Source organism: Leuresthes tenuis, unplaced genomic scaffold (assembly GCF_036924035.1).
Source record: "Leuresthes tenuis unplaced genomic scaffold, fLeuTen1.0.hap1 SCAF_40, whole genome shotgun sequence".
Classification (NCBI taxonomy): domain Eukaryota; kingdom Metazoa; phylum Chordata; class Actinopteri; order Atheriniformes; family Atherinopsidae; genus Leuresthes; species Leuresthes tenuis.
The window spans coordinates 557520-583578 of NW_027325394.1; the positions used below are offsets into that span (position 1 = coordinate 557520).

The 26059-nt window shown below is 42.5% G+C and overlaps 1 non-coding gene and 1 pseudogene across 1 annotated transcript; one reads left to right on the top strand and one right to left on the bottom strand.

Moving 5' to 3' along the window:
* Window positions 1-1757: 1757 nt before the first annotated feature.
* On the bottom strand, window positions 1758-1934 carry LOC140285399 (U2 spliceosomal RNA; annotated as a pseudogene).
* A 4977-nt stretch (window positions 1935-6911) lies between these two features.
* On the top strand, window positions 6912-7102 carry LOC140285437 (U2 spliceosomal RNA). Its single transcript, XR_011910476.1, has one exon. It is a non-coding gene; the product is annotated as a U2 spliceosomal RNA (small nuclear RNA).
* The last annotated feature ends 18957 nt before the right edge of the window (window positions 7103-26059 follow it).

The following is a 26059-nucleotide window of genomic DNA, read 5'->3' on the forward strand; positions in this document are numbered from 1 at the left end:
GGCATTCGAACCTACTTGTTGCCCGCTTTTCATTAATTATGGGTGGACATTCACACCTTGTCACAGCCAAACACCTCCGCTCCCTGTTTTGATCATGTATGGTTGGACATTCGCACCTTTTCTCACCCGCTTTTTGCAAACTATGGTCGGCCATTCACAGCTTCCTCTCCACCATACTTGTATGGTGGGATATTCACACCCACTTGCATCCGAAGATCTCCGCCCCCACTTTTGTTGATATTTAGTCGGTCATTCACACCTTACCCGTTTTCTTGCCGCCAAACACCTCTGATCTCGCTTTTGATGATGTAAGATTGGGCATTCAGACCTTGCTTTTCCTGCTTTTCACCAACTATAGATGGACATTCACACCTTCTTGCAGCCGAACACTTCCGCTCCACCTTTTAGGTTTCTATCACACCTTTTTTTTCACCGCATTTTATAGATTATGATTGGAAATTCTCAACCACTCATCCGAAGACCTCTCCTCCCGCTTTTGTTAATATATTTGAACTTTAGTCAGACATTCACACCTACTTGTAGCCGAACACCACCTCTCTAGCTTTTGATGAGGTATGGTCCGGGATTCTTACCGTTTCTAACACATTTTTCAGCAATTATGGTAGGATATTCACACCTTCTTGCAGCTGAACACCTCCTCTCCCACTTATGATCATGTGCGGATTGATTTTCGAAAATTTTCTTTCATGTTTTCTAGCAATTAATTATGGACATTTAGACCTTCTTGCAGCTGAACACCTCCGCTCCCGCTTTTGATCATACATTGTCAGGCATTCGCACCTTGTCTTACCCGCTTTTTACAAACTTTAGTCGAACATTCACACCTTTTTGCAGCCGAACACAGTTTTTTGCAGCCGAATTTGGGCATTCGCACCTTTTCATACCCACTTTTTACCAACTATGGTCGGACATTCACACCGTCTTACAGCGGAACACCTCCGCTCCCTCTTTTGATGGTGTATGTTCGGGCATTCGAACCTTTTCTTACCCGCTTTTTACAAACTATGCTCGGACATTCAAACCTTCTTGTAGCCGAACACATCCACTCCTGCTTTTGATGATGTATGGTATGGCATTCGAACCTACTTATTGCCCGCTTTTCATTAATTATGGGTGGACATTCACACCTTGTCGCAGCCAAACACCCTGTTTCGATCATGTATGGTTGGACATTCGCACCTTTTCTCACCCGCTTTTTGCAAACTATGGTCGGCCATTCACAGCTTCCTCTCCACCATACTTGTATGGTGGGATATTCACACCCACTTGCATCCGAAGACCTCCGCCCCCACTTTTGTTGATATTTAGTCGGTCATTCGCACCTTACCCGCTTTTGGCAAACTATGGCCTTCTTGCAGCCAAAAACCTCTGATCTCGCTTTTGATGATGTAAGGTTGGGCATTCAGACCTTGCTTCACCTGCTTTTCACCAAATATAGTCGGACATTCACACCTTCTTGCAGCCGAACACTTCCGCTCCACCTTTTAGTTTTCTATGGGGCATTCACACCTTTATTTTCACCGCATTTTATAAAAACACCACAGGAACACCGTATTGAGGCTTTGTTCTGACCGCTCATTCGGTGTCGCGTTTCTTTCAAGCATTTCTCCTGGTTAGCCCGCACTCGGCTCGCTCCCAGAGCCGTGTTAAAGTCTACTTCGCATTGACTCTTTTTTCTCAGCAGACTAAAAGAAACTTCCATCCTGCACCGCTGTTAGCTTTTTCACAAGAGCAGAGGAGAGCGCACCGTTCCCAGCGGCACTGCAGCACCGGGTCGATGCTTGGAGTGAACGGAGCAAGCTCCTTTTTCAACTCCTATTGATAAAAATCCATTTAATATGTAGTCCTTGCATAGACATATCACATATTAAACTGATAAGTACAGATGGATTATGTGCAATTAGTAAAGAGAGTAGAGGACGATCTCTCTCGTTGGAAGTCCTTACCTATATCACTTATGGGGAGAGTTACAACCATTAAAATGATGATACTACCAAAAGTTAACTATTTGTTCTCAATGATCCCCATAAAACCATCTGCTACTTGGTTTAAGTCACTAGATTCATGCATCTCCAAATTTCTGTGGAAAAACAAACCACCACGTATTAGTTTAAAAACCCTACAGAAGACCAAGGACAGTGGTGAATTAGATTTACCTCATTTTCAGCACTATTCCTTAGCCAATAGGTTACAATATATATCAAAATGGTTTAAACCTTGTTGTTGTCACAGTTCCCAGAGACGTTGTAATCGTTGAGGATTCTATATTCACCCCCTCATTAGAGGCACGTGTTGCAGATTGATGACACTGAATCTTCTTCTCTGTTCATTGCTGGCATCATTCCCAGCATCGTAAGTGTTCGTGGCATTGTTAGCCTCTTCTTCTGGATCTTGATATCGAGCATCCTTTTGTATTTCTGGTTTGTAAGTCCTCTCTCTTCGTTCACCGGAGTCTTCGTCTCTTTGTCCTTGAGTTTGGTGATTTTTTCTTCTTTTGATGCCTTGACACAGTGTGACAGGTGATACCACATGGGAGATCCTTTAACTTGGACTGCTGTCCCTGTGCTGCGAAATGGCTGTGCTGCTCAAATGGTCTCTCCTTCATCATATACACAGTTATTTATACATCACCTTCCACCATGAAGCGTTGTCCCTTTTTGTTTCTCTCTTTGTTCTTAAAATGCTGTTATAAATGTCTAAACCAATCCATTAAACTAGATCATTTTGGCAGTAAAGCGATCTACGATGTGCTTGGTCGCAAAGCTGCTCATCTGTGGTAAACAGCTCTTCAGAAAGGCATTCTTCAATTGATTTCACTCATTTTATGTAATAATTTTGTGATTTCCTACAAAACTACACTTCTTCTCCCATCTGTCTGAGTATTTAATATTGTCTGGGTCCCGTTAAAACATGTATTTTTCCCATCTAATTCCTTGTTTGCTTTAAAACAAGTATTCCCCATTTTCTATCCCTTCAGTAGCCAACCAGTTTGTATGGAGTACACTGGAGCAACTTGACTGATCAGTAAAACACTGCTTTTGTTGTCAACGCAAGGCTTCCCCCGTCGGTTGTTTCACTGAGACACTACTGAGTAACTACAACTCAACACAGTTTATACACATAACATTCATATACATACTAACAAACAAACAAACAATAATTTATCGCAATTTTCTCATCTCTGTTTGAACGTACACCCAGGTAAATATTCCTGTAGTCTTCTCATACCGACTATGGACCCATTCATTGTTTAACTTCACTGTTTTGCAAATCCTAATTGAATATTACACATTGACATTGAACTTTACTGGATAAGCAGGTCTTCATTGCATTCAGCAGCCTATATGTGAGCATTTATGTGTAAGCTGTTCTTCTTTGCATTTATCAGCAGCAAGCAATTCTTCACTGCACATGCATATGTAAATAGTAAAACAATTCCAATGTGTTAGCGAAACCTTCTATATCACAGTGGTTTCTAAGGTCTATTTTAAGTTCTTTGCCATCAGTGAGATGACATTGTTTACAAAGTGTGTCAAATTATCACTGAAGATCTTTTCAGGAATTTCAAATCTAGAAATTAGTTATTTTACGCGTGATTTTGCTACTGAGAGTGCATCTGCTTGTGCACATGGAAATATTTCAGACCATTTGGTAAAAACCTCTGTTGTCACTGAGCAGAATCGTTTCCCTTAACATTAATTTAGTTCAATGAAATCTACAAAATAATGAAATAATGAAATCCAAACAAATATGTTGAAAAAGATACACTGGCTTAGGGAATTATCTTCGTTTTGGTCTTAGATTGCCCTGTGGAATGTATTTTGCACATATTTGACCTGCTAGACAAAACTTTATTCATTTATTTATTCTAAAAAAATGTTTTTAATAATTAGTAAAACCATATGCTGTAAAAACCTGGTTCATTATTGCTTCCATCCCTCCTGTTGAGACATGACATGGTCCGTGGCTCAATACTGCAGCATATTTAAACAAATTCTTTGGCAGTATGGTTTTCCTTCCGGTCATTCATACGAGTCTATTGTAGATGGCAATTGAATAACATCTAATAATGCTAAAATATTTGTAGTTTATACATTTAGCTGTGGATGTCAACATACCTGTTTTTCCAATGCTGTGTTAACACATGTACAGTTGAGAAGGCATACTGACTGTCAGTGTAAACGTTAACAACCTTTTTGTTATTTAATTTACAAGCTTCAGTTAAAGCTACCAATTCGACTGCTTGAACAGAGTAATTTTTTGGTAGTGGTTGTTTTAAGAAAACTTCAGTTTCTGTTACTACTGCAAATCCTGTAGCATTTGTGCCATCAGGGTTTTTTTCTTTGATCTGTTGAATAAATATAGTTATTTCTGCATTTTCATAACATATATCAGTTAAGTCTGGCCTGGGTAAAACACTGATGGTTATTTCTGACATGCAATCATGAGGCTTTCCATCTGTGGGGTAGGTAGCAGTGTGGATGGATTAAGTGTAGCACATCTCTCGACAACAAGGTGTGGCTGTGAAAGAAGAACTGTTATGTAGGAGAGATGTCTGGTAAAGATATTTTGTTAAGTAACCATATCACAGCCACTGCATGAGGTACCTTAAGTGTTAATGGGTGAAATAACACCATTATTGTTGATGCCTGCACTGCCAATGGCTTCTGGCCATTGATTCAAAAGTACGATCTCGTCCCTTTTTCCCCTTTCAGTGGACACTGGCCCCTAATTACCGCAATTCAGCAGGGGGTCTTTCATTAGGAGTACTGGACTCCCCCGTGCACGGTTTCAGCTCCGACCCTGGACAGCGGAAAAAACGTTGAGATCTGGTTTGAGGACCCAATTGTTGAGAAAAGTCTCTCAATGAGACTCAGAGTTGCTGGAGTCAGTTAATGCAAAGGTTTAATCTTGCAGCAAGTTCAAGAATGTGTGTGTGTATGGGTGTATGTGTGCGAACGTGTGTGAGTTTGTGTGTGTGAGAGTTTAAAGAACCTGTAATCCACAGGCAGGCCTTAACTAGTATGGCACGGGTCCAGCCTGTCTCATCTTTTTTGGAAGGTCCAGCGCTCGGCCGTAACCCTTCTGTCTGTTTGGACTCTCACATACATTCGGTTAATCATAGAAAAACGAGAACAAAACTTTTTAGCCCCTTAAATTCATAAAACAGACATGGTGCAGTTATTTCCATTGTAGAAAATAAGAGTAATCACCACCATTCCTATAAATTCTGGATATTCTAACAATCTGAATCTTTTTTAAATGTTCGATGAAGCCCTTTGCTGTTCTGTTTAGAGACTCAGCTGATCATAAACCAAGTTTTGCTCTTGAACCAAGCTTCTAAACTCTTCACCTTTTTCATTTCTCAGTTAGTATTCACTTTAAAACTGATTGAAAGAAAAATTAAATGAATGCCTATCAACAAATGTGGGATCTAAACTCTAGTGCTTCCTCTAAAATAATTTCCTTTCTCAATTCAGAAATGTGTGTGTGTAAGTCACAACACCCGTGACACCAAAACGGCTTTCTTTTCTCTCTTTTCTCTACACTCTGCACTGTGAGCACACACAACAAATCAGAAAGGCTTTTTTCTCTCTTTTCTACATTATGGACTGTGGGGACACAAAACCGCTCTCTCTTTTTTTTTTTTTGATTGTGTGCCAGGGCGTTGTCTCACGTATTAGATTATGCTTAAGATACGAATGAGTTTATCAGTCACATCAGAATCCATATATACTGATCCTCCCGTAATAAAATGGTCGGATCTTATCAAACACACTTTGTTTCTTGTGACAAGTCAGCGAAACAGCGTATACACGTCAAGACACTGAATCAAGTTTGCCACAAGAACTCATAAGTTTGGCAGTATTGCTCTGCCGTCAGCAATCATACACCCATTTTATTTTCATGAGACATGTGCAGGCACCTGTTCATCTACTGTTCTATCACTATGAATTAGTTTATCTATTATCAATAAGGATACTTCTACAACTACTATCAAAGTATGTCCGGACTTCTTATGTTGTCAGTTGCTATATATGAATAAGTGGGTTGCTACTGAAAAGCATTAAGCATGTCACACAGCCCAAACATATAACATTTCAGGACACACCACACAGTTAACAACCACAGTGAAGCGTGTCAAAGCCCAAACATGTAACATTCAACAGGACACTTACACAACACATTCAAATCAAACAGTCAGACAACATACAAGAACCTATACCCCAGCCGGCATTGCTCCCTGCCTATTTTCCTACAACTCACTATGTGTGTGCACACCTTTATTCACAAACTCTTCAACTTATACTCTTTTACCGAAGCTGCTACAGGCCAAATACCCTTAGATCCTATTTCGGTGAATTTGACATCTGCCTTGCATGTAACAGATTAGCGGTTTAGCAGTTTTAATTTAGTTTGAGTGAAGGAATTCATTTTATAGCAAAATCCGAAATCGTGAAGAACTCATGGAAGTAAGCTTATTCTCGGATTCCTGAATCTTTAGATTTGCTCTTTCTTTTACTGCAAAGTACAACGTTGAGCAGCACTAATGAGTTGTTTCTATTTTTGGCAGGCTTTACCTTTGCGGATGAAGCCCTTTCTGTCTGTGCAAAAGAAATCTTGTTACTGTGCAGAGTGACTTCTCTGAGTAGAGTCGCCTTACTTGTTGCGACTGTGCCAATGTTCGAAGCTGGAGTGCAAAGTTGTTGCTTGAATGGTGCTCGCTGGAGCGTGCGGTAGTGTAAAGTTATACCATTTAAAAGGGCTGAAGAGTGCTCAGTGCAGCGGGTGGGCCGAGGTGCAAAGTGACACTATGGCCATAAAAAGAACACCGCTACAAGTGCGCATTGTGCCAGGAAGGGCCCTCGGACGTGAACCAGTGGACAGTTATCGCTTCTCGGCCTTTTGGCTAAGATCAAGTGTAGTATCTGTTCTTATCAGTTTAATGTCTGATGTGTCCTCTATGCGAGGACTACATATTAAATGGATTTGTATCAATAGGAGTTGAAAAAGGAGCTTGCTCCGTTCACTCCAAGCATCGACCCGGTACTGTAGTGCCCCTGGGAACGGTGCGCTCTCCTCTGCTCTTGTGAAAAAGCAAACAGCGGTGCAGGATGGAGGTTTCAGGGAGCCCAAGATGAAACTTTCTTTTAGTCTGCTGAGAAAAGAGAGTGAATGCGCAGTAGACTTTAACACGGCTCTGGGAGCGAGCCGAGTGCGGGCTAACCAGGCGAATTGCTTGAAAGAAACGCGACACCGAATGAGCGGTCAGAACAAAGCCTCAATACGGTGTTCCTGTGGTGTTTTTATAAAATGCGGTGAAAAAAAAGGTGTGAATGCCCCATAGAAAACTAAAAGGTGGAGCGGAAGTGTTCGGCTGCAAGAAGGTGTGAATGTCCGACTATATTTGGTGAAAAGCAGGTGAAGCAAGGTCTGAATGCCCAACCTTACATCATCAAAAGCGAGATCAGAGGTTTTTGGCTGCAAGAAGGCCATAGTTTGCCAAAAGTGGGTAAGGTGCGAATGACCGACTAAATATCAACAAAAGTGGGGGCGGAGGTCTTCGGATGCAAGTGGGTGTGAATATCCCACCATAGAAGTATGGTGGAGAGGAAGCTGTGAATGGCCGACCATAGTGTGCAAAAAGCGGGTGAGAAAAGGTGCGAATGTCCAACCATACATGATCAAAACAGGGAGCGGAGGTGTTTGGCTGCGACAAGGTGTGAATGTCCACCCATAATTAATGAAAAGCGGGCAACAAGTAGGTTCGAATGCCATACCATACATCATCAAAAGCAGGAGTGGATGTGTTCGGCTACAAGAAGGTTTGAATGTCCGAGCATAGTTTGTAAAAAGCTGGTAAGAAAAGGTTCGAATGCCTGAACATACATCATCAAAAGCAGGACTGGATGTGTTCGGCTACAAGAAGGTTTGAATGTCCGACCATAGTTGGTAAAAAGTGGGTATGAAAAGGTTCGAATGCCCAAGTTCGGCTGAAAAAAACTGTGTTCGGCTGCAAAAAGGTGTGAATGTTTGACTAAAGTTTGTAAGACAAGGTTCGAATGCCTGACAATGTATGATCAAAAGCGGGAGCGGAGGTGTTCAGCTGCAAGAAGGTCTAAATGTCCATCATTAATTGCTAGAAAACATGAAAGAAAATTTTCGAAAATCAATCTGCACATGATCATAAGTGGGAGAGGAGGTGTTCAGCTGCAAGAAGGTGTGAATGTCCTACCATAATTGCTGAAAAATGTGTTAGAAACGGTAAGAATGCCGGACCATACATCATCAAAAGCTAGAGAGGTGGTGTTCGGCTGCAAGTAGGTGTGAATGTCTGACCAAAGTTCAAATATATTAACAAAAGCGGGAGGAGAGGTCTTCGGATGAGTGGTTGAGAATTTCCAACCATAATCTATAAAATGCGGTGAAAAAAAAGGTGTGATAGAAACCTAAAAGGTGGAGCGGAAGTGTTCGGCTGCAATAAGGTGTGAATGTCCGTCTATAGTTGGTGAAAAGCAGGAAAAGCAAGGTCTGAATGCCCAATCTTACATCATCAAAAGCGAGATCAGAGGTGTTTGGCTGCAAGAAAACGGGTAAGGTGTGAATGACCGACTAAATATCAACAAAAGTGGGGGCGGAGGTCTTTGGATGCAAGTGGGTGTGAATATCCCACCATACAAGTATGGTGGAGAGGAAGCTGTGAATGTCCGACCATGGTTTGTAAAACGCGGGTAAGACAAGGTGCGAATGTCCGACAATGTATGATCAAAAGAGGGAGCGGAGGTGTTCGGCTGCAAGGTCTGAATTTCCAACCATAATTTGTAAACACCGTTGAAGAAAAGCCTCGAAAGCCCGACTATACACCATCAAAAGCGGGAGCAGAGGTGTTCAGCTGCAAGAAGGTCTGAATGTCCACCAATAATTACTGAAAAATGGGTAAGAAGAGGTGTGAATGCCCAACTATACATCATCAAAAGCAGAAGTGGATGTGTTCGGCCACAAGAAGGTTTGAATGTCCGACCATAGTTTGTAAAAGGCGGGTAAGAAAAGGTTTGAATGCCCGAACATACACAATCAAAAGAGGGAGCGGAGGTGTTTCGCTGCAAGAAGGTGTGAATGTCCGAGCATAGTTTGTAAAAAGCGGGTAAGAAAAGGTTCGAATGCCCGAACATACACCATCAAAAGAGGGAGCGGAGGTGTTCCGCTGTAAGAAGGTGTGAATGTCCAACCATAGTTGGTAAAAAGCGGGTAAGAAAAGGTTAAAATACCCGACTCTACACAATCAATAGCGGGAGCGGAGTTGTTCGGCTAAAAGAAGGTGTGAAAGTCCGACCATGGTTTGTAAAAAGCGGGTAAGAAAAGGTTCGAATGCAAAAATATACACCATCAAAAGCGGAAGCCGAGGTGTTCGGCTGCAAGTAGGTCTGAATGTCCACCCATAATTAATGAAAAGCGGGCAACAAGTAGGTTCGAATGCCCAACCATACATCAACAAAAGCAGGAGTGGATGTGTTTGGCTACAAGAAGGTTTGAATGTCCGAGCATAGTTTGCAAAAAGCGGTAAGAAAAGGTGCGAATGCCCGACAATGTATGATCAAAAGAGGGAGTGGAGGTTTTCGGCTACAAGAAGGTTTGAATGTCCAACCATAGTTTGTAAAAAGCGGGTAAGAAAAGGTGCGAATGCCCGAACATACACCATCAAAAGAGGGAGCGGAGGTGTTCCGCTGTAAGATGGTGCGAATGTCCGACCATAGTTGGTAAAAAGCGGGTAAGAAAAGGTTCGAATGCCCGAATATATACCATCATAAGCGGAAGCGGAGGTGTTCGGCTGCAAGAAGGTGTGAACGTCCGACCAAAGTTTGTAAAAAGCAGTTAAGAAAAGGTTCGAATATCCAACCAAACATAATCAAAAGTGGGAGCAGAGCTGTTCGACTGCAAGTAGGTGTGAATTTCCACCCATAATTCCTGAAAAATGGGTAAGAAAAGGTGCGAATGCCCAACCATACATCATCAAAAGAAGAAGTGGATGTGTTCTGCTACAAGAAGGTTTGAATGTCCGACCATAGCTTGTAAAAAGTGGGTAAGAAAAAGTTCGAATGCTCGAACATACACCATCAAAATTGGAAGCGGAGGTGTTCCGCTGTAAGACGGTGTGAATGTCCGACCATAATTGGTAAAAAGCGGGTAAGAAAAGGTTAAAATACCCGACTGTACACAATCAATAGCGGGAGCGGAGTTGTTCGGCTACAAGAAGGTGTGAAAGTCCGACCATGGTTTGTAAAACGCGGGTAAGACAAGGTGCGAATGCCCGACAATGTATGATCAAAAGAGGGAGCGGAGGTGTTCGGCTGCAAGGTCTGAATTTCCAACCATAATTTGTAAACACCGTTGAAGAAAAGCCTCGAAAGCCCGACTATACACCATCAAAAGCGGGAGCAGAGGTGTTCAGCTGCAAGAAGGTCTGAATGTCCACCAATAATTACTGAGAAATGGATAAGAAAAGGTGTGAATGCCCAACTATACATCATCACAAGCAGAAGTGGATGTGTTCGGCCACAAGAAGGTTTGAATGTCCGACCATAGTTTGTAAAAGGCGGGTAAGAAAAGGTTTGAATGCCCGAACATACACAATCAAAAGAGGGAGCGGAGGTGTTTCGCTGCAAGAAGGTGTGAATGTCCGACCATAGTTTGTAAAAAGTGGGTAAGAAAAGGTTCGAATGCCAGAACATACACCATCAAAAGAGGGAGCGGAGGTTTTCCGCTGTAAGAAGGTGTGAATGTCCGACCATAGTTGGTAAAAAGCGGGTAAGAAAAGGTTAAAATACCCGACTCTACACAATCAATAGCGGGAGCGGAGTTGTTCGGCTAAAAGAAGGTGTGAAAGTCCGACCATGGTTTGTAAAAAGCGGGTAAGAAAAGGTTCGAATGCAAAAATACACACCATCAAAAGCGGAAGCCGAGGTGTTCGGCTGCAAGTAGGTGTGAATGTCCACCCATAATTAATGAAAAGCGGGCAAGAAGTAGGTTCGAATGCCCAACCATACATCAACAAAAGCAGGAGTGGATGTGTTTGGCTACAAGAAGGTTTGAATGTCCGAGCATAGTTTGTAAAAAGCGGGTAAGAAAAGGTGCGAATGCCCGACAATGTATGATCAAAAGAGGGAGTGGAGATTTTCAGCTACAAGAAGGTTTGAATGTCCAACCATAGTTTGTAAAAAGCGGGTAAGAAAAGGTGCGAATGCCCGAAAATACACCATCAAAAGAGGGAGTGGAGGTGTTCCGCTGTAAGATGGTGCGAATGTCCGACCATAGTTGGTAAAAAGCGGGTAAGAAAAGGTTCGAATGCCCGAATATATACCATCAAAAGCGGAAGCGGAGGTGTTCGGCTGCAAGAAGGTGTGAACGTCCGACCAAAGTTTGTAAAAAGCAGTTAAGAAAAGGTTCGAATATCCAACCAAACATAATCAAAAGTGGGAGCAGAGCTGTTCGACTGCAAGTAGGTGTGAATGTCCACCCATAATTCCTGAAAAATGGGTAAGAAAAGGTGCGAATGCCCAACCATACATCATCAAAAGAAGAAGTGGATGTGTTCTGCTACAAGAAGGTTTGAATGTCCGACCATAGTTTGTAAAAAGTGGGTAAGAAAAAGTTCGAATGCCCGAACATACACCATCAAAAGAGGGAGCGGAGGTGTTCCGCTGTAAGATGCTGCGAATGTCCTACCATAATTGCTGAAAAATGTGTTAGAAACGGTAGGAATGCCGGACCATACATCATCAAAAGCTAGAGAGGTGGTGTTCGGCTGCACGTAGGTGTGAATGTCTGACTAAAGTTCAAATATATTAACAAAAGCGGGAGGAGAGCTCTTCGGATGAGTGGTTGAGAATTTCCAACCGTAATCTATAAAATGCGGTGAAAAAAAAGGTGTGATAGAAACCTAAAAGGTGGAGCGGAAGTGTTCGGCTGCAAGAAGGTGTGAATGTCCGTCTATAGTTGGTGAAAAGCAGGAAAAGCAAGGTCTGAATGCCCAATCTTACATCATCAAAAGCGAGATCAGAGGTGTTTGGCTGCAAGAAAACGGGTTAGGTGTGAATGACCGACTAAATATCAACAAAAGTGGGGGCGGAGGTCTTCGGATGCAAGTGGGTGTGAATATCCCACCATACAAGTATGGTGGAGAGGAAGCTGTGAATGTCCGACCATGGTTTGTAAAACGCGGGTAAGACAAGGTGCGAATGTCCGACAATGTATGATCAAAAGAGGGAGCGGAGGTGTTCGGCTGCAAGGTCTGAATTTCCAACCATAATTTGTAAACACCGTTGAAGAAAAGCCTCGAAAGCCCGACTATACACCATCAAAAGCGGGAGCAGAGGTGTTCAGCTGCAAGAAGGTCTGAATGTCCACCAATAATTACTGAAAAATGGGTAAGAAAAGGTGTGAATGCCCAACTATACATCATCAAAAGCAGAAGTGGATGTGTTCGGCCACAAGAAGGTTTGAATGTCCGACCATAGTTTGTAAAAGGCGGGTAAGAAAAGGTTTGAATGCCCGAACATACACAATCAAAAGAGGGAGCGGAGGTGTTTCGCTGCAAGAAGGTGTGAATGTCCGAGCATAGTTTGTAAAAAGCGGGTAAGAAAAGGTTCGAATGCCCGAACATACACCATCAAAAGAGGGAGCGGAGGTGTTCCGCTGTAAGAAGGTGTGAATGTCCAACCATAGTTGGTAAAAAGCGGGTAAGAAAAGGTTAAAATACCCGACTCTACACAATCAATAGCGGGAGCGGAGTTGTTCGGCTAAAAGAAGGTGTGAAAGTCCGACCATGGTTTGTAAAAAGCGGGTAAGAAAAGGTTCGAATGCAAAAATATACACCATCAAAAGCGGAATCCGAGGTGTTCGGCTGCAAGTAGGTCTGAATGTCCACCCATAATTAATGAAAAGCGGGCAACAAGTAGGTTCGAATGCCCAACCATACATCAACAAAAGCAGGAGTGGATGTGTTTGGCTACAAGAAGGTTTGAATCTCCGAATATAGTTTGTAAAAAGCGGGTAAGAAAAGGTGCGAATGCCCGACAATGTATGATCAAAAGAGGGAGTGGAGGTTTTCGGCTACAAGAAGGTTTGAATGTCCAACCATAGTTGGTAAAAAGCAGTTAAGAAAAGGTTCGAATATCCAACCAAACATAATCAAAAGTGGGAGCAGAGCTGTTCGACTGCAAGTAGGTGTGAATTTCCACCCATAATTCCTGAAAAATGGGTAAGAAAAGGTGCGAATGCCCAACCATACATCATCAAAAGAAGAAGTGGATGTGTTCTGCTACAAGAAGGTTTGAATGTCCGACCATAGCTTGTAAAAAGTGGGTAAGAAAAAGTTCGAATGCTCGAACATACACCATCAAAATTGGAAGCGGAGGTGTTCCGCTGTAAGACGGTGTGAATGTCCGACCATAATTGGTAAAAAGCGGGTAAGAAAAGGTTAAAATACCCGACTGTACACAATCAATAGCGGGAGCGGAGTTGTTCGGCTACAAGAAGGTGTGAAAGTCCGACCATGGTTTGTAAAACGCGGGTAAGACAAGGTGCGAATGCCCGACAATGTATGATCAAAAGAGGGAGCGGAGGTGTTCGGCTGCAAGGTCTGAATTTCCAACCATAATTTGTAAACACCGTTGAAGAAAAGCCTCGAAAGCCCGACTATACACCATCAAAAGCGGGAGCAGAGGTGTTCAGCTGCAAGAAGGTCTGAATGTCCACCAATAATTACTGAGAAATGGATAAGAAAAGGTGTGAATGCCCAACTATACATCATCACAAGCAGAAGTGGATGTGTTCGGCCACAAGAAGGTTTGAATGTCCGACCATAGTTTGTAAAAGGCGGGTAAGAAAAGGTTTGAATGCCCGAACATACACAATCAAAAGAGGGAGCGGAGGTGTTTCGCTGCAAGAAGGTGTGAATGTCCGACCATAGTTTGTAAAAAGTGGGTAAGAAAAGGTTCGAATGCCAGAACATACACCATCAAAAGAGGGAGCGGAGGTTTTCCGCTGTAAGAAGGTGTGAATGTCCGACCATAGTTGGTAAAAAGCGGGTAAGAAAAGGTTAAAATACCCGACTCTACACAATCAATAGCGGGAGCGGAGTTGTTCGGCTAAAAGAAGGTGTGAAAGTCCGACCATGGTTTGTAAAAAGCGGGTAAGAAAAGGTTCGAATGCAAAAATACACACCATCAAAAGCGGAAGCCGAGGTGTTCGGCTGCAAGTAGGTGTGAATGTCCACCCATAATTAATGAAAAGCGGGCAAGAAGTAGGTTCGAATGCCCAACCATACATCAACAAAAGCAGGAGTGGATGTGTTTGGCTACAAGAAGGTTTGAATGTCCGAGCATAGTTTGTAAAAAGCGGGTAAGAAAAGGTGCGAATGCCCGACAATGTATGATCAAAAGAGGGAGTGGAGATTTTCAGCTACAAGAAGGTTTGAATGTCCAACCATAGTTTGTAAAAAGCGGGTAAGAAAAGGTGCGAATGCCCGAAAATACACCATCAAAAGAGGGAGTGGAGGTGTTCCGCTGTAAGATGGTGCGAATGTCCGACCATAGTTGGTAAAAAGCGGGTAAGAAAAGGTTCGAATGCCCGAATATATACCATCAAAAGCGGAAGCGGAGGTGTTCGGCTGCAAGAAGGTGTGAACGTCCGACCAAAGTTTGTAAAAAGCAGTTAAGAAAAGGTTCGAATATCCAACCAAACATAATCAAAAGTGGGAGCAGAGCTGTTCGACTGCAAGTAGGTGTGAATGTCCACCCATAATTCCTGAAAAATGGGTAAGAAAAGGTGCGAATGCCCAACCATACATCATCAAAAGAAGAAGTGGATGTGTTCTGCTACAAGAAGGTTTGAATGTCCGACCATAGTTTGTAAAAAGTGGGTAAGAAAAAGTTCGAATGCCCGAACATACACCATCAAAAGAGGGAGCGGAGGTGTTCCGCTGTAAGATGCTGCGAATGTCCTACCATAATTGCTGAAAAATGTGTTAGAAACGGTAGGAATGCCGGACCATACATCATCAAAAGCTAGAGAGGTGGTGTTCGGCTGCACGTAGGTGTGAATGTCTGACTAAAGTTCAAATATATTAACAAAAGCGGGAGGAGAGCTCTTCGGATGAGTGGTTGAGAATTTCCAACCGTAATCTATAAAATGCGGTGAAAAAAAAGGTGTGATAGAAACCTAAAAGGTGGAGCGGAAGTGTTCGGCTGCAAGAAGGTGTGAATGTCCGTCTATAGTTGGTGAAAAGCAGGAAAAGCAAGGTCTGAATGCCCAATCTTACATCATCAAAAGCGAGATCAGAGGTGTTTGGCTGCAAGAAAACGGGTTAGGTGTGAATGACCGACTAAATATCAACAAAAGTGGGGGCGGAGGTCTTCGGATGCAAGTGGGTGTGAATATCCCACCATACAAGTATGGTGGAGAGGAAGCTGTGAATGTCCGACCATGGTTTGTAAAACGCGGGTAAGACAAGGTGCGAATGTCCGACAATGTATGATCAAAAGAGGGAGCGGAGGTGTTCGGCTGCAAGGTCTGAATTTCCAACCATAATTTGTAAACACCGTTGAAGAAAAGCCTCGAAAGCCCGACTATACACCATCAAAAGCGGGAGCAGAGGTGTTCAGCTGCAAGAAGGTCTGAATGTCCACCAATAATTACTGAAAAATGGGTAAGAAAAGGTGTGAATGCCCAACTATACATCATCAAAAGCAGAAGTGGATGTGTTCGGCCACAAGAAGGTTTGAATGTCCGACCATAGTTTGTAAAAGGCGGGTAAGAAAAGGTTTGAATGCCCGAACATACACAATCAAAAGAGGGAGCGGAGGTGTTTCGCTGCAAGAAGGTGTGAATGTCCGAGCATAGTTTGTAAAAAGCGGGTAAGAAAAGGTTCGAATGCCCGAACATACACCATCAAAAGAGGGAGCGGAGGTGTTCCGCTGTAAGAAGGTGTGAATGTCCAACCATAGTTGGTAAAAAGCGGGTAAGAAAAGGTTAAAATACCCGACTCTACACAATCAATAGCGGGAGCGGAGTTGTTCGGCTAAAAGAAGGTGTGAAAGTCCGACCATGGTTTGTAAAAAGCGGGTAAGAAAAGGTTCGAATGCAAAAATATACACCATCAAAAGCGGAATCCGAGGTGTTCGGCTGCAAGTAGGTCTGAATGTCCACCCATAATTAATGAAAAGCGGGCAACAAGTAGGTTCGAATGCCCAACCATACATCAACAAAAGCAGGAGTGGATGTGTTTGGCTACAAGAAGGTTTGAATCTCCGAATATAGTTTGTAAAAAGCGGGTAAGAAAAGGTGCGAATGCCCGACAATGTATGATCAAAAGAGGGAGTGGAGGTTTTCGGCTACAAGAAGGTTTGAATGTCCAACCATAGTTTGTAAAAAGCGGGTAAGAAAAGGTGCGAATGCCCGAAAATACACCATCAAAAGAGGGAGCGGAGGTGTTCCGCTGTAAGATGGTGCGAATGGCCGACCAAAGTTTGTAAAAACCAGTTAAGAAAAGGTTCGAATATCCAACCAAACATAATCAAAAGTGGGAGCAGAGCTGTTCGACTGCAAGTAGGTGTGAATTTCCACCCATAATTCCTGAAAAATGGGTAAGAAAAGGTGCGAATGCCTAACCATACATCATCAAAAGAAGAAGTGGATGTGTTCTGCTACAAGAAGGTTTGAATGTCCGACCATAGCTTGTAAAAAGTGGGTAAGAAAAAGTTCGAATGCTCGAACATACACCATCAAAATTGGGAGCGGAGGTGTTCCGCTGTAAGACGGTGTGAATGTCCGAGCATAGTTTGTAAAAAGTGGGTAAGAAAAGGTTCGAATGCCAAAATATACACCATCAAAAACGGAAGCCGAGGTGTTTTGCTGCAAGTAGGTGTGAATGTCAGATCATAATTTGCAAAAAGCTGATGAGAAAGGTGTGAATGACCGACAATAATTACTGAAAAAAGTGTTAGAAAAGGTAAGAATGCCGGACTATTCATCATCAAAAGCAGAGAAGAGGTGTTCGGATGCAAGAAGCTGTGAATGTCCAGCCATAATTACTCAAAAACGGTTAAGAAAAGGTAGTATTGCCAGACCATAAATGATCAAAACAGGGAGCGGAGGTGTTCCGCTGTAAGAAGGTGTGAATGTCCGACCATAATTGGTAAAAAGCGGGAAAGAAAAGGTTAAAATACCCGAAAGTACACAATCAATAGCGGGAGCGGAGTTGTTTGGCTACTAAAAGGTGTGAAAGTCCGACCATACATCCTCAAAAGCAGAACTGGATGTGTTCGGCTACAAGAAGGTTTGAATGTCCGACCATAGTTTGTAAAAAGCGGGTAAGAAAAGGTTCGAATGCCCAAACATACACCATCAAAAGAGGGAGCGGATGTGTTCCGCCATAAGAAGGTGTGAATGTCCGACCGTAGTTGCTAAAAAGTGGGTAAGAAAAGGTTAAAATACCCGACTGTACACAATCAATAGCGGGAGCGAATGTGTTCGGCTACAAGAAGGTGTGAAAGTCCGACCATGTTTTGTAAAAAGCGGGTAAGAAAAGGTGCGAATGCCCGACAATGTATGATCAAAAGAGGGAGCGGAGGTTTTCGGCTAAAAGAAGGTCTGAATGTCCAACCATAATTTGTAAAAACCGGGGAAGAAAAGGCTTGAAAGCCCGACTATACACCATCAAAAGCGGGAGCAGAGGGGTTCAGCTGCAAGAAGGTCTGAATGTCCATCAATAATTGCTAGAAAACATGAAAGAAAATTTTCGAATATCAAACCGCACATGATCATAAGTGGGAGCGGAGGTGTTTAGCTGCAAGAAGGTGTGAATGTCCACCCATAATTCCTGACCATACATCATCAAAAGCAGGTGTGAATGTCAGATCATAATTTGCAAAAACCTGATGAGAAATGGTGAGAATGCCCGACTATACACCATCAAATGCGGGAGCGGAGGTGTTCGGCTGTGAGTAGGTGTGAATGTCCGACCATACTTGCTGAAAAATATGACAAAGCAGTTTTCACTTGGTTTGAGTGAAGGATTTCATTTTATATAGAAATCCGAAATTGTGTAGAACTCGTGGAAATAAGTTTATTCTCGGATTCCTAAAGGTTTAGTGTTGTTCTTTGGTATACTGCAAAGTAATACTTTTTATTTTGTTGAAACCGATTCAGACATGGATAAATATCAAGGAAAAAGCAGTTTTAACTTGGTTTGAGTGAAGGAATTCATTTTATATCAAAATCCGAAATTGTGTAGAACTCGTGGAAATAAGTTTATTCTCGGATTCCTAAAGGTTTAGTGTTGTTCTTTGGTATACTGCAAAGTAATACTTTCTATTTTGTTGAAACCGATTAAGTTAAAACTGCTTTGTCCTTCATATTTATCCATGTCATAATAGCTTTAAACAAAAAAGAACGTTGTACTTTGCAGGATAGGAAAGAACAACTCTAAACCTTTTCAGGAATCCGAGAATAAGCGTCGATTGACGAGTTCTACACAATTTCGGATTTTGATATAAAATGAATTCGTTCACTCAAACCAAGTTAAAACTGCTTTTGTCCTTCATATTTATCCATGTCTGAATAGGTTTCAACAAAAAAGAAAGTATTACTTTGCAGTATACCAAAGAACAACACTAAACCTTTAGGAATCCGAAAATAAGCTTCTTATCACCAGTTCTACACAATTTCGGATTTTGATATAAAATGAATTCCTTCACTCAAACCAAGTTAAAACTGCTTTGTCCTTAATATTTATCCATGTCTGAATAGGTTTCAACAAAAAAGAAAGTATTACTTTGCAGTATACCAAAGAACAACACTAAACCTTTAGGAATCCGAGAATAAGCTTCTTTTCACCAGTTCTACACAATTTTGGATTTTGATATAAAATGAATTCCTTCACTCAAACCAAGTTAAAACTGCTTTGTCCTTCATATTTATCCATGTCTGAATGGGTTTCAACAAAATAGAAAGTATTACTTTGCAGTATACCAAAGAACAACACTAAACCTTTAGGAATCCGAGAATAAGCTTCTTTTCACCAGTTCTACACAATTTTGGATTTTGATATAAAATGAATTCCTTCACTCAAACCAAGTTAAAACTGCTTTGTCCTTCATATTTATCCATGTCTGAATCGGTTTCAACAAAATAGAAAGTATTACTTTGCAGTATACCAAAGAACAACACTAAACCTTTAGGAATCCGAGAATAAACTTATTTCCACGAGTTCTACACAAATTCGGATTTTGATATAAAATGAATTCCTTCACTCAAACCAAGTGAAAACTGCTTTGTCATATTTTTCAGCAAGTATGGTCGGACATTCACACCTACTCACAGCCGAACACCTCCGCTCCCGCATTTGATGGTGTATAGTCGGGCATTCTCACCATTTCTCATCAGGTTTTTGCAAATTATGATCTGACATTCACACATGCTTTTGATGTTGTATGGTTGGGCATTCGCACCTTTTTTTACCCATTTTTCAGGAATTATGGGTGGACATTCACACCATCTTGCAGCTGAACACCTCCTCTCCCGCATATGATCATGTGCGGTTTGATATTCGAAAATTTTCTTTCATGTTTTCTAGCAATTATTGATGGACATTGAGACCTTCTTGCAGCTGAACACCTCTGCTCCCACTTTTGATGGTGTATAGTCGGGCTTTCGAGCCTTTTCTTCCCCGGTTTTTACAAATTATGGTTGGACATTCAGACCTTCTTGCAGCCGAAAACCTCCGCTCCCTCTTTTGATCATACATTGTCGGGCATTCGCACCTTTTCTTAACCACTTTTTACAAAACATGGTCGGACTTTCACACTTTCTTGTAGCCGAACACATCCCTTCCCGCTATTGATTGTGTACAGTCGGGTATTTTAACCTTTTCTTACCCGCTTTTTACCAACTACGGTCGGACATTCACACCTTCTTATGGCGGAACACCTCCGCTCCCTCTTTTGATGGTGTAGGTTCGGGCATTCGAACCTTTTCTTACCCGCTTTTTACAAACTATGCTCGGACATTCAAACCTTCTTGTAGCCGAACACATCCAGTCCTGCTTTTGATGATGTATGGTTGGGCATTCGCACCTTTTTTTTTTACCCATTTTTGAGGAATTATGGGTGGACATTCACACCTTCTTGCAGCTGAACACATCCACTTCTGCTTGTGATGATGTATAGTCGGGCTTCCGAGCCTTTTCTTCCCCGGTTTTTACAAATTATGGTTGGACATTTAGACCTTCTTGCAGCCGAAAACCTCCGTTCCCTCTTTTGATCATACATTGTCCGGCATTCGCAACTTTTCTTACCCGCTTTTTACAAACCATGGTCGGACTTTCACACCTTTTAGTAGCCAAACAACTCCACTCCCGCTATTGATTGTGTACAGTCGGGTATTTTAACCTTTTCTTACCCGCTTTTTACCAATTATGGTGGGACATTCACACCTTCTTACAGCGGAACACCTCCGCTCCCTGTTTTGATCATTTATGGTCTGGCAATACTACCTTTTCTTACCCGTTTTTGAGTTATTATGGCTGGACATTCACAGCTTCTTGCAGCCGAACACCTCTTCTCCCGCTTTTGATGATGAATGGTCCGGCATTCTTACCTTTTCTAACACATTTTTCAGCAATTATTGTTGGTCATTCACACCTTTCTCATCAGCTTTTTACAAATTATGATCTGACATTCACACCTACTTGCAGCCGAACACCTCGGCTTCCGCTTTTGATGGTGTATATTTTGGCATTCGAACCTTTTCTTACCCGCTTTTTACAAACCATGGTCGGACTTTCATACCTTCTTTTAGCCGAACAACTCCGCTCCCGCTATTGATTGTGTAGAGTTGGGTATTTTAGCCTTTTCTTACCCGCTTTTTACCAACTATGGTCGGACATTCACACCTTCTTACAGCGGAACACCTCCGCTCCCTCTTTTGATGGTGTATGTTCTGGCATTCGAACCTTTTCTTACCCACTTTTTACAAACTATGCTCGGACATTTACACCTTCTTGCAGTGAAACACCTCCGCTCCCTCTTTTGATTGTGTATGTTCGGGCATTCGAACCTTTTCTTACCCGCCTTTTACAAACTATGGTCGGACATTCAAACCTTCTTGTGGCCGAACACATCCACTTCTGCTTGTGATGATGTATAGTTGGGCATTCACACCTTTTCTTACCCATTTTTCAGTAATTATTGGTGGACATTCAGACCTTCTTGCAGCTGAACACCTCCGCTCCCGCTTTTGATGGTGTATAGTCGGGCTTTCGAGCCTTTTCTTCAACGGTGTTTACAAATTATGGTTGGAAATTCAGACCTTGCAGCCGAAACACTCCGCTCCCTCTTTTGATCATACATTGTCGGGCATTCGCACCTTGTCTTACCCGCTTTTTACAAACCATGGTCGGACTTTCACACCTTCTTGTAGCCGAACAACTCCGCTCCCGCTATTGATTGTGTACAGTCCGGTTTTTTAACCTTTTCTTACCCCCTTTTTACCAACTATGGTCGGACATTCGCAGCATCTTACAGCGAAACACCTCCGCTCCCTCTTTTGATGGTGTATGTTCGGGCATTCGAACTTTTTCTTACCCACTTTTTACAAACTATGGTCGGACATTCAAACCTTCTTGTAGCAGAACACATCCACTTCTTCTTTTGATGATGTATGGTTGGGCATTCGCACCTTTTCTTACCCATTTTTCAGGAATTATGGGTGGATATTCACACCTACTTGCAGTCGAACAGCTCTGTACCCACTTTTGATTATGTTTGGTTGGATATTCGAACCTTTTCTTAACTGCTTTTTACAAACTTTGGTCGGACGTTCACACCTTCTTGCAGCCGAACACCTCCGCTTCCGCTTTTGATGGTATATATTCGGGCATTCGAACCTTTTCTTACCCACTTTTTACCAACTATGGTCGGACATTCACACCGTCTTTCAAGTGTAACACCTCCGCTCCCTCTTTTGATGGTGTATGTTCGGGCATTCGCACCTTTTCTTACCCGCTTTTTACAAACTATGGTCGTACATTCAAACCTTGTAGCCGAAAACCTCCACTCCCTCTTTTGATCATACTTTGTCGGAAATTCGCACCTTTTCTTACCCGCTTTTTACAAACTATGCTCGGACATTCAAACCTTCTTGTAGCCAAACACATCCACTCCTGCTTTTGTTGATGTATGGTTGGGCATTCGAACCTACTTGTTGCCCGCTTTTCATTAATTATGGGTGGACATTCACACCTTGTCACAGCCAAACACCTCCGCTCCCTGTTTTGATCATGTATGGTTGGACATTCGCACCTTTTCTCACCTGCTTTTTGCAAACTATGGTCGGCCATTCACAGCTTCCTCTCCACCATACTTGTATGGTGGGATATTCACACCCACTTGCATCCGAAGATCTCCGCCCCCACTTTTGTTGATATTTAGTCGGTCATTCACACCTTACCCGTTTTCTTGCCGCCAAACACCTCTGATCTCGCTTTTGATGATGTAAGATTGGGCATTCAGACCTTGCTTTTCCTGCTTTTCACCAACTATAGATGGACATTCACACCTTCTTGCAGCCGAACACTTCCGCTCCACCTTTTAGGTTTCTATCACACCTTTTTTTTCACCGCATTTTATAGATTATGGTTGGAAATTCTCAACCACTCATCCGAAGACCTCTCCTCCCGCTTTTGTTAATATATTTGAACTTTAGTCAGACATTCACACCTACTTGTAGCCGAACACCACCTCTCTAGCTTTTGATGAGGTATGGTCCGGGATTCTTACCGTTTCTAACACATTTTTCAGCAATTATGGTAGGATATTCACACCTTCTTGCAGCTGAACACATCCACTTCTGCTTGTGATGATGTATAGTCGGGCTTCCGAGCCTTTTCTTCCCCGGTTTTTACAAATTATGGTTGGACATTTAGACCTTCTTGCAGCCGAAAACCTCCGTTCCCTCTTTTGATCATACATTGTCCGGCATTCGCAACTTTTCTTACCCGCTTTTTACAAACCATGGTCGGACTTTCACACCTTTTAGTAGCCAAACAACTCCGCTCCCGCTATTGATTGTGTACAGTCGGGTATTTTAACCTTTTCTTACCCGCTTTTTACCAATTATGGTGGGACATTCACACCTTCTTACAGCGGAACACCTCCGCTCCCTGTTTTGATCATTTATGGTCTGGCAATACTACCTTTTCTTACCCGTTTTTGAGTTATTATGGCTGGACATTCACAGCTTCTTGCAGCCGAACACCTCTTCTCCCGCTTTTGATGATGAATGGTCCGGCATTCTTACCTTTTCTAACACATTTTTCAGCAATTATTGTTGGTCATTCACACCTTTCTCATCAGCTTTTTACAAATTATGATCTGACATTCACACCTACTTGCAGCCGAACACCTCGGCTTCCGCTTTTGATGGTGTATATTTTGGCATTCGAACCTTTTCTTACCCGCTTTTTACAAACCATGGTCGGACTTTCATACCTTCTTTTAGCCGAACAACTCCGCTCCCGCTATTGATTGTGTAGAGTTGGGTATTTTAGCCTTTTCTTACCCGCTTTTTACCAACTATGGTCGGACATTCACACCTTCTTACAGCGGAACACCTCCGCTCCCTCTTTTGATGGTGTATGTTCTGGCATTCGAACCTTTTCTTACCCACTTTTTACAAACTATGCTCGGACATTCACACCTTCTTGCAGTGAAACACCTCCGCTCCCTCTTTTGATTGTGTATGTTCGGGCATTCGAACCTTTTCTTACCCGCCTTTTACAAACTATGGTCGGACATTCAAACCTTCTTGTGGCCGAACACATCCACTTCTGCTTGTGATGATGTATAGTTGGGCATTCACACCTTTTCTTACCCATTTTTCAGTAATTATTGGTGGACATTCAGACCTTCTTGCAGCTGAACACCTCCGCTCCCGCTTTTGATGGTGTATAGTCGGGCTTTCGAGCCTTTTCTTCAACGGTGTTTACAAATTATGGTTGGAAATTCAGACCTTGCAGCCGAAACACTCCGCTCCCTCTTTTGATCATACATTGTCGGGCATTCGCACCTTGTCTTACCCGCTTTTTACAAACCATGGTCGGACTTTCACACCTTCTTGTAGCCGAACAACTCCGCTCCCGCTATTGATTGTGTACAGTCCGGTTTTTTAACCTTTTCTTACCCGCTTTTTACCAACTATGGTCGGACATTCGCAGCATCTTACAGCGAAACACCTCCGCTCCCTCTTTTGATGGTGTATGTTCGGGCATTCGAACCTTTTCTTACCCACTTTTTACAAACTATGGTCGGACATTCAAACCTTCTTGTAGCAGAACACATCCACTTCTTCTTTTGATGATGTATGGTTGGGCATTCGCACCTTTTCTTACCCATTTTTCAGGAATTATGGGTGGATATTCACACCTACTTGCAGTCGAACAGCTCTGTACCCACTTTTGATTATGTTTGGTTGGATATTCGAACCTTTTCTTAACTGCTTTTTACAAACTTTGGTCGGACGTTCACACCTTCTTGCAGCCGAACACCTCCGCTTCCGCTTTTGATGGTATATATTCGGGCATTCGAACCTTTTCTTACCCACTTTTTACCAACTATGGTCGGACATTCACACCGTCTTTCAAGTGTAACACCTCCGCTCCCTCTTTTGATGGTGTATGTTCGGGCATTCGCACCTTTTCTTACCCGCTTTTTACAAACTATGGTCGTACATTCAAACCTTGTAGCCGAAAACCTCCACTCCCTCTTTTGATCATACTTTGTCGGAAATTCGCACCTTTTCTTACCCGCTTTTTACAAACTATGCTCGGACATTCAAACCTTCTTGTAGCCAAACACATCCACTCCTGCTTTTGTTGATGTATGGTTGGGCATTCGAACCTACTTGTTGCCCGCTTTTCATTAATTATGGGTGGACATTCACACCTTGTCACAGCCAAACACCTCCGCTCCCTGTTTTGATCATGTATGGTTGGACATTCGCACCTTTTCTCACCCGCTTTTTGCAAACTATGGTCGGCCATTCACAGCTTCCTCTCCACCATACTTGTATGGTGGGATATTCACACCCACTTGCATCCGAAGATCTCCGCCCCCACTTTTGTTGATATTTAGTCGGTCATTCACACCTTACCCGTTTTCTTGCCGCCAAACACCTCTGATCTCGCTTTTGATGATGTAAGATTGGGCATTCAGACCTTGCTTTTCCTGCTTTTCACCAACTATAGATGGACATTAACACCTTCTTGCAGCCGAACACTTCCGCTCCACCTTTTAGGTTTCTATCACACCTTTTTTTTCACCGCATTTTAAAGATTATGGTTGGAAATTCTCAACCACTCATCCGAAGACCTCTCCTCCCGCTTTTGTTAATATATTTGAACTTTAGTCAGACATTCACACCTACTTGTAGCCGAACACCACCTCTCTAGCTTTTGATGAGGTATGGTCCGGGATTCTTACCGTTTCTAACACATTTTTCAGCAATTATGGTAGGATATTCACACCTTCTTGCAGCTGAACACCTCCTCTCCCACTTATGATCATGTGCGGATTGATTTTCGAAAATTTTCTTTCATGTTTTCTAGCAATTAATTATGGACATTTAGACCTTCTTGCAGCTGAACACCTCCGCTCCCGCTTTTGATCATACATTGTCAGGCATTCGCCACTTGTCTTACCCGCTTTTTACAAACTTTAGTCGAACATTCACACCTTTTTGCAGCCGAACACAGTTTTTTGCAGCCGAATTTGGGCATTCGCACCTTTTCATACCCACTTTTTACCAACTATGGTCGGACATTCACACCGTCTTACAGCGGAACACCTCCGCTCCCTCTTTTGATGGTGTATGTTCGGGCATTCGAACCTTTTCTTACCCGCTTTTTACAAACTATGCTCGGACATTCAAACCTTCTTGTAGCCGAACACATCCACTCCTGCTTTTGATGATGTATGGTATGGCA